This window comes from Hemicordylus capensis, chromosome 5 (genome assembly GCF_027244095.1).
Source record: "Hemicordylus capensis ecotype Gifberg chromosome 5, rHemCap1.1.pri, whole genome shotgun sequence".
Classification (NCBI taxonomy): domain Eukaryota; kingdom Metazoa; phylum Chordata; class Lepidosauria; order Squamata; family Cordylidae; genus Hemicordylus; species Hemicordylus capensis.
The window spans coordinates 66,516,439-66,527,359 of record NC_069661.1 but is presented as its reverse complement, the minus strand read 5'-3'; the positions used below and the strand labels follow the sequence as shown (position 1 = coordinate 66,527,359).

The window sequence follows — 10,921 nt, the reverse complement described above, 5'->3', positions numbered from 1 at the left end:
AGGGAACAAATCCGTTCCCTTGAGACCAAGGTGGCGGATCTGGAGAAGCTCAGAGAGACAAAGAGGCATGTAGACAAGACCTTCAGGGATGTGATAGAGGCATCCCACTCCAGGGCTGGTAGCTCCTCTGCTGTCAGGGAGAATGAAGGTCTTGGGCAAGGAGGACATCGGTCTGAGGAAGAGGGAAATGCTCCTTTAGAAGAGACCCCTTCCGTGGATGATGAGCCCATATCCTCTCGCACAGGGGATACTCTCAGAAATGCTACCTGTTCCACGCGCAAGTACAGTGAGACAGGCAGAGCTGAGGGGTTTCAATGCGTGGATGAGACGTTGGTGCCGGGAGGAGGGGTTTAGATTTGTTAGGCACTGGGACACATTTTGGGGCAAGCAAGGCCTGTACAAAAGAGATGGGCTGCACTTGAACCAAGATGGAACCAGACTGATGGTGCTTAAAATCAAAAAGGTTGCAGAGCAGCTTTTAAAATGACACCTGGGGAATAGCCGATGGGAGCTGGGCAGTATCCTGTTTGGCAAAAGCCATCTTTTAAAGTGTGAGGCTGCAAAGAATTCAGATAAAACAGAAGGGGACAGAGCAGAACCGCATAAAGAACAGACAGGAGCCTGTGCCAGCAGGTCAAAGAGTCAAAAGAATAGCATACATCAGGGGAGAGATTCAGTGTATAGGTGCTTATATGCCAATGTCAGAAGCCTCTGAGATAAGATGGGTGAGCTGGAGTGCTTGGTTGCTAATGCAGAAATAAATATAGTGGGCATAACAGAAACATGGTGGAACAGTGAGAACCGGTGGGACACTGTTATCCCTGGGTATAAACTCTATAGAAAGGACAGGGAGGGGCGCCTTGGAGGAGGGGTGGCACTGTATGTTAAAGAAGGGATAGAATCTAACAAGCTAGAAAACCTAGGTGGACTGGAGTACTCCACAGAAACCCTGTGGGTGACTATACAAGGCCGGAAAGGGAACGTGCTAATGTGGACGTGCTATCGCCCTCCGGATCATACTGCCGACAGTGACTGGGAGTTGCAGGAGGAAATCAGGGAGGCGTCAAGGAGAGGCAGGGCTGTAATTATGGGTGATCTCAATTACCCACACATAGACTGGGTAAATTCACATTCAAGTCAGGACAAAGAGGTCAGATTTCTAGATACGCTAAATGACTGTGCCCTAGAACAGTTGGCCATGGAACCAACCAGAGAGAAGGCGACCTTGGATCTGATTCTGAGTGACACCCAGGACCTGGTGCATGATGTCAGTGTCATCGACCCTTTAGGGAACAGTGACCACAGTGCCATCAAATTCAGCATACATGTGGGGAGAGAATCACCAAGGATGTCTAACATGGACATTTTGAATTTCAGAAGAGGAAACATCTCCAAAATGAGGAGTATGGTGAAAAGAAAGCTGAGGGGGAAAATCAGGAGAGTCACTTCGCTCCAGAGTTCATGGAGTTTACTCAAAACCACAATACTAGAAGCCCAGTTAAGACTGTATACCCAAAAGGAGGAAAGGTACCACTAAGTCCAGGAGGATGCCAGCATGGCTAACGGGTACCGTCAAGGAAGCCATAAAAGGGAAGAAGACTTCCTTCTGAAATTGGAAGGCCTGTCCAAATGAAGAGAACAGAAACAAACACAAACTCTGGCAAAAGAAATGCAAGGTGACAATAAGGGAGGCAAAAAGAGAGTTTGAGGAACATTTAGCCAAAAGTATCAAGGGGAATAACAAAAACTTCTTTAAGTACATCAGAAGCAGGAAACCAGCCAGGGAGGCGGTTGGACCATTAGACAATGAGGGAGTGAAAGGGATTATTAAGGAGGATATGGAGGTTGCAGAGAAGCTGAATGAGTTCTTTGCATCTGTCTTCGCGGCAGAGGATACTGAGCATATACCTATTCCTGAACCAGGCTTTTTAGGGATGGAGGCTAGAGAGCTGAGTCAGATAGAAGTGACAAGGGATGGTGTTCTAAACTCTCTGGAAAAACTGAAAGCTAACAAATCACCAGGGCCAGATGGCATCCATCCAAGAGTCCTCAAAGAACTCAAATGTGAAATTGCCGACCTCCTTGCTAAAATATTTAACTTATCCCTGAAATCAGGCTCTGTACCAGAGGACTGGAGAGTAGCAAATGTAACACCGATTTTCAAGAAGGGATCCAGGGGCGATCTGGGAAATTACAGGCCGGTTAGCCTAATGTCCGTTCCAGGCAAATTGATGGAAAGCATCCTCTAGGATAAAATTGTAAAGCACCTAGAAGAACAGGCCCTGCTGGGAGTAAGCCAGCATGGCTTCCGCAAAGGTAAATCTTGCCTTACCAACCTTTTGGACTTCTTTGAGAGTGTCAACGAGTGTGTGGATAAAGGTGATCCAGTTGACATAGTCTACCTGGACTTCCAAAAAGCTTTTGACAAAGTTCCTCATCAAAGACTCCTGAGGAAACTTAGCGGTCATGGGATAAGGGGACAAGTACATGTGTGAATTGCTAACTGGTTGAAAGACAGGAAACAGAGGGTAGGTATAAATGGAGAGTTTTCACAATAGAGGGAAGTAAGAAGTGGGGTCCCCCAGGGATGTGTACTGGGACCGGTGCTTTTAAATTTATTCATAAATGATCTAGAAGCAGGGGTAAGCAGCGATGTGGTCAGATTTGCAGATGATACCAAACTCTTCCGGGTAGTGAAATCCAAAACGGATTGTGAGCAGCTCCAAAAGGATCTCACCAAACTGGGGGAGTGGGCGACAAAATGGCAAATGTGGTTCAATGTTAGCAAGTGTAAAGTGATGCACATTGGGATGAAAACCCCCAACTTCAAGTATATGCTGATGGGATCTGAGCTGTCGGTGACAGACCAGGAGAGGGATCTTGGGGTTGTGGTGGACAGCTTGTTGAAAGTGTCGACTCAATGTGCGGCAGCTGTGAAAAAGGCCAATTCCATGCTAGGGATCATTAGAAAGGGGATTGAAAATAAAATGGCTAACATTATAATGCCCTTATACAAAACTGTGGTGCGACCACACTTGGAGTACTGCGTACAATTCTGGTCACCACATCTTAAAAAGGACATTGTTGAACTGGAGAAGGTACAGAAGAGGGCAACCAAGATGATCAGGGGCCTAGAGCACCTTTCTTATGAGGCAAGACAACAACACCTGGGGCTTTTTAGTTTAGAAAAAAGACGACTGCAGGGAGACATGATAGAGGTCTATAAAATCATGCATGGTGTGGAGAGAGAGAAATTCTTTTCCCTCTCACACAACACTAGAACCAGGGGTCACTCCATGAAATTGATTGCCAGGAGGTCTAGGAACAACAAACTGAAGTACTTTTTCACACAACGCATGATCCATTTGTGGAACTCTCTGCCACAGCACAACAACCTGGATGGCTTTAAGAGGGGTTTGGATGACTTCATGGAGGAGAGGTCTATCAATGGCTACTAGTTGGAGGGCTGTGGGCCACCTCCAGCCTCAAAGGCAGGATGCCTCTGAGTACCAGTTGCAGGGGAGTATTGGCAGGAGAGAGGGCATGCCCTCAACTCCTGCCTGTGGCTTCCCGCGGCATCTGGTGGACCACTGTGCGAAACAGGATGCTGGACTAGATGGGCCTTGGGCCTGATCCAGCAGGGCTGTTCTTATGTTCTTATGTACCCAGGAAGCCTGCCTGGCAGAGAACTCATCTGTGTGCTCAAAGCCTTTCCTAAGCTGAATCACTGGATTGCTGAGTCCCTATGTTCAAACACTGGACAATGAGGTCCATAATCACTGAGTTGATATCACTATCCTTGAGCATTCCTTGCATCGGCCTGTTGTGTGGAGACCTGCCCTGGGCGCTCTTGGAACCCAGACTCCTCAAGTCACTCTCTGTGTTGGTCTGCCACAGAGATCCACTCACTGTGTGGATCTGCCACAGAGATTATCTGGATCAAGATCCGTCGAGATCCATAAGTATGGCTGTTTAGCAAGCTCCCCAAGGAGGAGGGTGAAGCAGTGATTATTGTAACACCCTTTTAAGTACACTTCTCCCGAAGTTAGCCTCGGCAGCAGAGTGCATGTCTATGGCGTACTGCGTAACAAAGGGTAACTCTGTGGACCATGTAGCTGCTTTGCGGATGTCCGTAAAAGATACCCCTGAGAGGTGTGAAGCTGACGAAGCATATGCCCTACTAGGGCCTTGATAGCTTCTGGAGGAGTCTTGCCTTGCAACTTGTAGGTAAACATAATGAGTTTGACCAGCCAGTTTGATACTCTTTGTCTTGAAAATGCAGGAGCCCTTGTAAGCTATGAGGAGGCGGTTGGAAGACCGGAAGTCCTTAGTTTGTGCCAGATAGAACAGGAGTGCCCTGAGCACATCTAGAGAGTGCATGGAGCATTCCAAAGAGGTCGTGGGATCTCTGAAGAATGTTGGTAGGATGATGTCTTGATTCAGGTGGAAGTTGGAGACTACTTTTGTCAAAAAGCTAGAGTCTAGATGCATCAGGACTTTATCGGGATAGAATCTCATATATGGAGCATCTATCCTGAGAACTGTAAGTTCACTTATACGTCTTGCTGTTGTAATTGTGACTAAGAAGGCTGTCTTTAGGGAAACAAGTTTCATGGGTGCAGTAGCCATAGGCTAGAATGGAGCTTGAGTAAGTGATGAAAACACCAAGGAGATGCTCCACTGGGGCCCAAATAGGTGGGTATACATTTGAGAGTCCTTTCAGGAAGGCTTTACTCTCTTGATGCGAGAATAAAGTTTTGCCATCACATCCCGGATGTTTTGTTGAGAGGGTAGCTAGATGCACTTTTAAGGAGATATTGGCCAGACTTGAGTCTTCAGGGTAAGATAAAGGAGGACATCATGGACAGATGCTCACCTTGGTAGGAAACCACGAGATCTAGCATAGGCTTTGAATCTGAGCCACTTTCCCAAGTAGTTACGCCTGGTAAAGACTTTTCTCTAATTAAGCAGAAGGCGGTTTAGAACCCGATTCGCCAAGCGGTCAGACAGAGTGGAGACGTTCAGGTGGAGGACATGTCAGTCATCTTGGGACAGGAGGTCCAGAACTCGAGGGAGATTATGGTAATGATTCTCCGACAGTTTCTGTACTTGTGGAAACCATGGTTGCCTGGGCCACCATGGTGTCACGAGAATGCCAGTTGTTGGTATGGCCAGGAGATGAGCCACCATTCAGCTGATTATTGGTTGAGGAGGTAACATGTAGGGTGCTTCCTGGGACCAATCCAGCTGGAAAGCGTCCCCCAGGGATTGTGGGTCGTGTCCTGCTCTCGAGCAGAAGTGGGTGCACTTTATGTTCGAGGAAGCCACGAAGAGGTCTATGATCGGTTCTATCCAGTAGTCAAAGAAGGGAGCTATGTACTCCGTCTTGAGCTCCCATTCATTTTGACGGTCATGTAGAAACACTTGACTGAGGTAATCTGCTAGGACATTCTCCAGGCCCTTGATGTGGATTGCTAGTGGAGAGACGTGATGCCGGATACACCAGTGCCATAGTTGAACACTTAGGGCAAACAAGCTTTGAGACACAGTCCTGCCCTGGCAGTTGATGTAGGCTTGGGCTGTTGTATTGTCCGGTTGTACTTGGACAACTTTGTCCTGTATCAGAGGCAAAAAGGCCTGTAGTGCCTGGACGAGAGCCAGCAATTACAGGAAGTTGATATGCAACAGGGCCTGGTGTGGTGACCACTTCCCTTGAACTAGGTGACCTCTGCAATGGGCACCCCAGCCCAGTAGGGATGCATTGGTTAGCCAAATTGATGGAGATGGTATCTGGAATGGGATGCCATCCAGGAGGTTGCTGCTGTCTGACCAACTCAACAGTGATCTGACCAACTCAACAGAATTTGCGGTGGCAGTTCTAGACATTTCCGTTGACTGTCCTTGTTGGGATGGAAAACTGACAGAAACATAGTTGCAGTTCCTGCATCTTCCGTCGAGCATAACGTATCACCGCATTTCAAGAAGTCATCAGGCCGAGGAGGCGCTGTATTAATTGAGCTGGCTGTAGAGGATGTTGCTGGAAGAGTTGAACCAGATCCCGGATACAAAGGTATCTGTATTCTGGCAAGTATGCTCTTTCGGTTACTGTGTCCAATATTGCCCCTATGTACATGGTCACCCACACTGGTTCCAGACAAGACATCTTCCAATTGACCTGAATGCCCAGGTCCTGGAGAAGAGTTAACACATATTGAGCCCCTGGTGGCGCAGTGGTAAAACTGCCGCCCTGTAACCAGAAGGTTACAAGTTTGATCCTGACCAGGGGCTCAAGGTTAACTCAGCCTTCCATCCTTCCAAGGTCAGTAAAATGAGTACCCAGAATGTTGGGGGCAATATGCTAAATCATTGTAAACCGCTTAGAGAGCTTCGGCTATAGAGCGGTATATAAATGTAAGTGCTATTGCTATTGCTATTGCTATATTGGATTTGCAAAAGTAACTCTTCTCTGTTTTTAAAGATCAGAAGCGAGTTGTCTAAATAAGGGTAAATGGTAATGCCCCGAGTCCTCAGATGGGCAATCACGATTGCCATGCATTTGGTAAAGACCCGAGGGGTGGTGCAAAGTCCAAAGGCCAAGACATTGTATTGGTACACTTGGTGGCCTATGGTAAAGTGTAGGTATTTCCTGTGTTGTTCTCTGATGCTGATGTGGAAGTAGGAGCCTTTTTGATCCAGCGTAGCAAGCCACTTTTCCCCGTGGAGAAGCAGAAGTATCTATTGCAACACCATCATCCAGAACTTCCTGACTCTGATCAGCTTGTTCAGGTGGTGGAGATCCATAATGGGGCAAATGCCCCATCCTGCTTTGGGATCTGAAAGTAACGGGAGTAGAAACCGTCCCGCCTGGTCACCCATGGCACCAGGGTGATTGCACCCTTCTCAAGCAGTTCCTCCACTTCGTCCTGTAAGGTTGTGAACTGCAGAGTGAACTTCATTCCCGAAAAGCAAGGCGTCATTTTGAACTCTATGGAGTATCCTGAGGATATGATCTTCGGGACCCAGCGGTCCAATATTATGCGGTGCCATGCAGGGACATGGCATGCCAGCTTGATGGAATTGCATGGCAATGGTGGTATGTTGTTGGAATCCGCTTGCCCAGTTGTTGAGGCCCCCTCAGGCAGGAATGGGGAGAGGAGTAGAGCCAGTGGGCGATCTTGAACTTCAAAGGTGCTTCTGAGGCTCTGGTTGCTTGGTACGGTGTGACAGAGATGCCTTGGCTTTGCCTTGATAAGGGCGTTTAGTATAAAGGATGGCATTGCCTCCTAAAATCGTGGCGGTCGTTGCCTGAAGGAAGGCCGTTGTCTATTGGAGTAAGTACGATACTTCGTACTATAGGAAGTAGTTGATGCTGGGGAAGTGAATGTCTTAGCCATGAATTTCGACTTTTTAGTTGCTCCATCCTGGCATCTATCGATTCACTAAACAGTCCAGTGCCATCAAAGGCCAGACCTTTGATCTTGTCTTTCATATTGTCTGGAGGTTAGTGGATCTCAACCATGCATGCCTACGAAGGGTCACAGCAGCAGTTAGAGAGCGAGATTCGGATTCAGCAAAGTGCTTTGCAATGCTTAACTGCTGACTAGTTAGGTCAGCAGACTTTTCAAGAGTATGTTGGAATTTCCTCTTAAAGTCTTCAGGGGATAAGGCGTCCAGGTCACCCTGAAGAGATTCCCAAAGACCATGATTATATTTGGCCGTACAGGTTGCATAGTTCACCACCTTGATTGAAAGGCACGAAGTGGAATAAATTTTTCTCCCTAACAAGTCCAATTTTCATCCTTCTTTTTCAGGTGGAGCTGTGTGGTGCCTACCGGATTTGAAGGAAGCGGCACAATCGACCACAAGACAGTTTGAAGCTGGATGCTTCAAAAGGTAGGTATTATCCTTCTCTTGGATGTGGTACAGGCTCTTCAATCTCTTAGACATGGGAGTGGATGTGTGGAGTACTTCCCAGGCACATTTGGCTGCTCTGGGGATCACTGGGAGCATGGGTAAGGCCACAGGTTGGGTAGATTGTGCTTTGGCTATAAAGTTGTAGACCAGGTCATCGATTGTAGACAGCTCCAATCGTAGGTCCAAACTGAGTGCCTCTGCCATGCCACGCATGAGGTAAGCTTTCATCTCCTCGTTTGGAGAAACATAGGTAGGTGCAGGCATGTCAGCGGGGGGATCCACCAAGCTGTCCACATTCTCCAGGTATAACTCAAATTCAGAGGAACTGTAGTGCTCGGAGGCTGATGCAGTTGAGGAACAGGAAACACATGTTTGAGTTTCCACGGTGGTATGCTGTCAAGGAGATGGGGTGCCTGTCTGGGTACAGAGTGCAAGAAAGGAGAAGTAGTTTGCGTAGTTTGTTGTGTAGTTAGCAGAGGTTGGGTTTGTGATAGGGGTGTGCAATTCGGGTTTTCGGGTGATTCGGCTCGGACCCGAACCGAATCACCCCTGTTCTGTTTTGTGCCCGAATCAGGGTCACCTGAATCACCCTTGATTCGGTTCGGATTCGGATTTAATCTGAATCCGAATCCGAATCGATTCGGGGGGTAAAAAGGGGCCCAGGGGCAAAATTTTGGGGTGGGGTGGTAGTGCCCAATGGGTAGAGTCTACCACCCCAATTTCAGGGGGATTGGGCAAAGTCCTGATTTTTGGTGAATTTTTAAAGTTTTAGTGACTTTGAGGCGGTTCGGGGGCATAGCATGGGATCTGGGCAAAAGGAGTGGGGTGGGGTGGTAGTGTCTAATGGGTGCAGGCTACCACCCCAATTTCAGGGGGATTGGGCAAAGGGCTGATTTTTGGTAAATTTCTGAAATTTTCATGTCTTTGGGGCAGATTGGGGCATATTGGGGCAGAAAGTGGGGCCTGGGGCAGAATAGTGGGGTGGGGTGGTAGTGCCTAATGGTTGGAGGCTACCACCCCAATTTCTGAGGTGTGAATTCTCATTCTATCATAGCAAATGAGATTTTTTTTCAATTAAACAACTCTCATGACCCCACTTTCACTTTTTCCCACTTTCCTTTACTATGAATAATATGAGGAAGTAATCAATTTAGCACACTTCACCTTATGAAGACAAACCTCATAAAAATAAATTCACCAAAATTCACCCCCTGCCCAATCACTCTTAAATTGGGGATGGGTGGTAGCCTCCACCCATTAGACACTATCTACCAGCCCACCCCACTCCTTTGGGGCAGATCCACTTTCTGCCCCCAATCTGCCCCAAAGACACCCAAACTTCAAAAATTCTCAAAAAATCAGCCCTCTGCCCAATCCCCCTAAAATTGGGGTGGTAGCCTCCACCCATGAGGCACTACCACCCCACCCCACTATTTTGGGGCAGATCCACTTTCTGCCCCCAAACTGCCCCAAAGTCACTAAAACTTCAAAAATTCTCAAAAAATCACCCCTTTGTCCAAACCCCCTGAAATTGGGGTGGTAGCCTCCAACCATTAGGCACTACCACCCCACCCCACTCTTCTGCCCCAGGCCCCACTTTCTGCCCCAATATGCCCCAATCTGCCCCAAAGACATGAAAATTTCAGAAATTTACCAAAAATCAGCCCTTTGCCCAATCCCCCTGAAATTGGGGTGGTAGCCTGCACCCATTAGGCACTACCACCCCACCCCACTCCTTTTGCCCAGATCCCATGCTATGCCCCCAAACTGCCCCAAAGTCACTAAAACTTTAAAAATTCACCAAAAATCAACCATGAACCGAATCACCCGAATTTTTCAGGTCCGAAATTCGGGTGATTCGGCTCGTGCCCGAAAAATATCGGGGGACATCGGGGGTGATTCGGTTCGGCCCCAAATCACCTGAAATTGTTTGTTTCGGGCACAGATTGTTCTGTGCCCGAAATTTTTTGCACATCCCTAGTTTGTGAGGCTTTTGAAACAGAGGAAATCGCCTGGCCTCTGGAGGTCATTTGAGCCAATGTTGATACTGACAAGGAAGATGTAAGCGGAGTATAAGGTTTCCAGGATCTTGTATGCTCATAGTCGTACAACGCACTCGGAGAGCAGGTGCCCATCACAGTTGCCGCCGTGGCGGTGGTTGAGGATGGAGGCATGCGTAAACCCACAAGTGTGCCAAGCTGTAGGGTCACGTAGGTGTTCTGCCGACAGGGTGGACGCCAGAGGTGGTGGTGCAGCAGAGGTGGTTCCAGTTTTGACGTCTGCAGGAACAAAACCTTTAAAGGTCAAAATGGATGGAGTGCTTGATGAAGAGTCCAATATGGAAAGCAGAGTTTGTGCCGTGGACGGGTCGAGAGCATCAGTGGTATTGGTATCCGCTTCGTCCTCATTGACATCGAAGGTTGGTAATGGCAGCTGGCACCGAGGAGACACTTGTGTCGACACTGAGATCACAGGAGTATGGAGAGTCGACGTCGGAGGGACAGTTTGTCAAATGGTCAACGTCGATGGTGCAGAAGATGAAACTGGCGTCGAAGCCAGAGATAAAGAGCGAGCCGTTGATGTTAAGTGTGCCGGCGTTGACAGACGTAAGGATTGTAGACACTGAACCACTGTCGATGCCGACGCGTCGAGAGCAGGTTTCTATGTCGAGGGACGATGCTGCATTGACAAAGGCGATGGAGTACGCTCTTGTGTCAGATCCATAGTCTTTTGTTGTTTACTTTGTGGTGTCGAGGGGGCCTCGGTAACATGGCGTTTTGCCGACTTTGAGGCTCCCGGCGTCAAGACGGTGTCTTGTGCGCAATGTACACTGGCCATGTCGAAGGCTTGTTTGTCTTTGATGCTGAGGGAGAAGGTCTCGACATCGAGGTTGGCATTGTGGATTTATGGTGCATCGATGATGTCGAGGTGGATATTTTTGACTTATGATGGATCAATGTTGACGTCGGCGTCAAAGCTGATTTTGAGGATTTCAACCGATGTGGAG

The 10,921-nt window shown here is 48.1% G+C and overlaps 1 protein-coding gene across 1 annotated transcript in view; it reads right to left on the bottom strand.

The window, feature by feature from the left end:
- Positions 1-10,921, bottom strand: part of LOC128328277 (uncharacterized) — an 89,117-nt gene that overhangs the window by 3,212 nt on the left and 74,984 nt on the right. The window lies entirely within an intron of this gene.